The 4,370-nt window shown below is 34.1% G+C and overlaps 1 non-coding gene across 1 annotated transcript; it reads right to left on the reverse strand.

Moving 5' to 3' along the window:
• Positions 1-4,024: 4,024 nt before the first annotated feature.
• On the reverse strand, positions 4,025-4,132 carry LOC112788128 (small nucleolar RNA R71). The gene has a single exon (XR_003195507.1). It is a non-coding gene; the product is annotated as a small nucleolar RNA R71 (small nucleolar RNA).
• Between the last annotated feature and the right edge of the window lie 238 nt (positions 4,133-4,370).

Genomic DNA, 4,370 nt, shown 5'->3' on the forward strand with positions numbered 1-4,370 from the left:
TTTATTCAAAAATCACATTTCTGGACTTTACTATGAGTTTGTGTATTTTTCTGTGATTTCAGGTATTTTCTGGCTGAAATTGAGGGACCTGAGCAAAAATCTGATTCAGAGGCTGAAAAAGGACTGCATATGCTGTTGGATTCTGACCTCCCTGCACTCGAAATGAATTTTATAAAGCTACAGAAACCCAATTGGCACGCTCTTAATTGCGTTGGAAAGTAGACATCATGGGCTTTCCAGCAACATATAACAGTCTCTACTTTGCCCGAGTTTTGATAACGCAAACTGGCATTTTAACGCCCACTTTGTACCCTATTCTGGCGTTAAACGCCAGAACTGGCATAAAAGCTGGAGTTAAATGCCCAAACTGGCACCAAAGTTGGCGTTTAACTCCAAAAAGAGTCTCTACACATGAAAGCTTCAATACTCAGCCCAAGCACACACCAAGTGGGCCCCAGAAGTGGATTTCTGCACTATCTGCACTTAGTTACTTATTTTCTGTAACCCTAGCTACTAGCTACTAGTTTAGTATAAAAACTACTTTTAGTGATTTATTTTACATCCTTGATCAGTTTTATGCTATCATAGATCATATTGTACACGTTTGGAGGCTGGCCTCACGGCCATGCCTGGACCTTCATCACTTATGTATTTTCAACGGTGAAATTTCTGCACCCCATAGATTAAGGTGTGGAGCTCTGCTGTTCTTCATGAATTAATGCAAAATACTACTGTTTTCTATTCAATTCAAGCTTATTCTTATTCCAAGATATTCATTCGAACACAAGAACATGATGAATGTGATGATTATGTGACACTCATCACCATTCTCACTTATGAACGCGTGCCTGACAACCACTTCCGTTCTATATGAAAACGAGCTTAAATGCTTATCTCTTGGGTTTCTAATCTAAGATTAGAACCTTCGTGGTATAGGCTAGAATTATTGGCGGCCATTCTTGAGATCCGAAAAGTCTAAACTTTGTCTGTGGTATTCCGAGTAGGATCTGGGATGGGATAACTGTGACGAGCTTCAAACTCGCGAGTGTTGGGCATAGTGACAGATGCAAAAGGATCAATGGATCCTATTCCAACATGAGTGAGAACCGACAGATGATTAGCCGTACGGTGACAGCGCATTTGGACCATTTTTACTGAGATGACGGACGGTAGTCATTGACAACGGTGATCCCCCAACATACAACTTGCCATGGAAAGGAGTATGAATGATTGAATGAAGGCAGTAGGAAAGCAGAGATTCAGAAGGAGCAAAGTGTCTCCATACGCTTATCTGAAATTCTCACCAATGAATTATATAAGTATCTCTATCTTATCTTAGATTTTATTTATCTTTTAATTATCAAAACCTCATAACCATTTGAATCTGCCTGACTGAGATTTGCAAGATGACCATAGCTTGCTTCAAGCCAACAATCTCCGTGGGATCGACCCTTACACGTAAGGTTTATTACTTGGACGACCCAGTGCACTTGCGTTAGTTGTGCGGAGTTGTGAAAAGGATTTGAGATTACAATCGTGCGTACCAAGTTTTTGGCGCCGTTGAGATTGCAATTTCATGCACCAAGTTTTTGTCGCCGTTGCCGGGGATTGTTCGAGTTTGGACAACTGACGGTTCATCTTGTTGCTCAGATTAGGTAATTTTATTTTAATTTTAAGCATTTTGTTTTTGCTTTTTTTTTCGAAAAAAATTTCAAAAAAATAAATTATTCTATATCTTCAGAATTTTTAAGAATGAATTCTAGAGTTTCGTGATGATTTGTTGAAGTCTGGCTAGCTGTGAAGCCATGTCTAATCTTTTAGACCGAGGTTTCAACTTATCATCATAAGAGCTTGTTGATTTCTATCAATCTTGATGTTGAATGTAATGATCTGCTAAAGCTTGGCTGACCATTGGCCATGTCTAGTATTTTGGACCGAAGCTTTCACTGAAAGCTTGGCTGGCTAGTAAGCCATGTCTAATTCCTGGACCGGAGCTTTAGACTAACATTGCATGATTCCTGGAATTCTTATTAAAAATTTTGAATTTTCTTATTTTTTTTTTCAAAATTAATTTTCGAAAAATCCAAAAAAAAAAGAAATTTAATAAAATCATAAAACCAAAAATAATTTGTGTTTCTTGTTTGAGTTTAGTGTCAATTTTTAAGTTTGGTGTCAATTGCATATTTTAATTTTTCTTAAAAAATTTTTTTTCGAAAACTCATGCATGGTGTTCTTCATGATCTTCAAGGTGTTCTTGATGATTGTCTTTGTTTAATCTTGTGATTTTCTTGTTTTGCATTTGTTGTTATTTTTCATATGCATTTTCAATTTGTTAGTGTCTCAACATTAAAAATTTCTAAGTTTGGTGTCTTGCATGTGTGTCTTTTCTTAAAAATGTTCAAAAATAAGTTCTTGGTGTTCATCTTGACATTCGAAGTGTTCTTGGTGTTCATCTTGACATTCAAAGTGTTCTTGCATGCATCATGTGTTTTAATATTGAATTTTCATGTTTTGAGTCATTTTGATATTTTTCTCTCTCCTCATTAAAAATTTAAAAATAAAAAAAAATATCTTTTCCTTATTCTTCTCATAAATTTCGAAAATTTGGATTGACTTACTCAAAAAATTTTTAAAAAAATCTAGTTATTTCTTATGAGTCAAATCAAATTTTCAATTTAAAAATCCTATCTTTTCAAAACCTTTTCAAAAATCAAATCTTTTTCATTTTTCTTTCATTTTTTTCGAAAATTTTAAAAAATTGATTTTCAAAATCTTTTTCTTATTTTTATTTCATTTTTTCCAAAATTTTTACTAACAATTAATGTAATTGATTCAAAATTTTAAGTTATTACTTGCCTAGTAAGAAAGGTTCAATCTTTAAATTTTAGAATCATATCCTTTTGTTTCTTGTTAGTCAAGTCATTAACTTTAATTTCAAAAATCAAATCTTTTTTTAAATTTCTTTTTTTTTCAAATCTTTTTCAAAATAAATTTCAATCATATCTTTTTTTTCAAAACTTAATTTTAAAATCTTTTCTAACTTCTTATCTTTTCAAAATTGATTTTCAAATTTTTTTCAATTAACTACTTGACTTTTTGTTTGATTTTAAAAGTTTTCTATTTCAATCATATCTTTTCTCTAAAATTTGAAAACTAAATAAATTAATTACTATTTCTTATCTTTTTCTAATTTTATTTTGTTTCTCTTTTTAATTTTTGAATTATAACTGATTTTTAAATAAAAACAAAAATATTTTCCTTTTCTTTTTAATTATTTTCGAAAACTCTCCCTCTTATCTCTCTCTATTTATTTATTTATCTACTAACACTCCTCTTCTACTCATAATTCGAACCCCCTCTTTTTTTCTGTGTTCAAATTTTTCTCTTCTCCTTCTTCTATTCTGCTCTTCTTCTACTAACATAAAGGAATCTCTATACTGTGACATAGAGGATTCCTCTTCTTTTCTGTTCTCTTCTTTTTCATGTGAGCAGGAATAGGGATAAAGATATTCTTATTGAAGCTGATCATGAACCTGAAAGGAATCTTAAGAGGAAACTAAGAGAAGTTAAAGCACAACCCTCTGGAGAGGACCTGACAGAAATTTTCGAAAAAGAAGGAGACATGACCGAACCCAATAACAATGGTGGAGATGTAAGGAAGATGCTTGGTGACTTTATTGCACCCTCTTCTAACTTCTATGGAAGAAGCATCTCAATTCCTGCCATTGGAGCAAACAACTTTGAGCTTAAGCCTCAATTAGTTTCTCTAATGCAACAGAATTGCAAGTTTCATGGACTTCCATTGGAAGATCCCCATTAGTTCTTAGCTGAATTCTTGCAAATCTGTGACACTGTCAAGACCAATGGAGTTGATTCCGAGGTCTACAGGCTTATGCTTTTCCCTTTTGCTGTAAGAGACAGAGCTAGAACATGGTTGGATTCACAACCTAAGGAAAGCCTGAACTTTTGAGAAAAGCTGGTCAGTGCTTTCCTGGCCAAGTTTTTTCCACCTCAAAAGATGAGCAAGCTTAGAGTGGAAATCCAAACCTTCAGACAGAAGGAAGGTGAGTCCCTCTATGAAGCTTGGAAAAGATATAAGCAATTGATCAAAAGGTGTCCTTCTGACATGCTTCCAGGATGGAGCATCATATGTATATTCTATGATGGTCTGTCTGAGTTGTCAAAAATGTCATTGGGCCATTCTGCAGGAGGATCTCTTCATCTGAAAACCCATGCAGAAGCTCAGGAACTCATTAAAATGGTTGCAAATAACCAGTTCATGTACACCTCTGAGAGGAGTCCTGTGAATAATGGGACGCCTCAGAAGAAGGGAGTTCTTGAAATTGATACCCTGAATGCCATATTGGCTC

Source organism: Arachis hypogaea, chromosome 20 (assembly GCF_003086295.3).
Source record: "Arachis hypogaea cultivar Tifrunner chromosome 20, arahy.Tifrunner.gnm2.J5K5, whole genome shotgun sequence".
Lineage (NCBI taxonomy): Eukaryota > Viridiplantae > Streptophyta > Magnoliopsida > Fabales > Fabaceae > Arachis > Arachis hypogaea.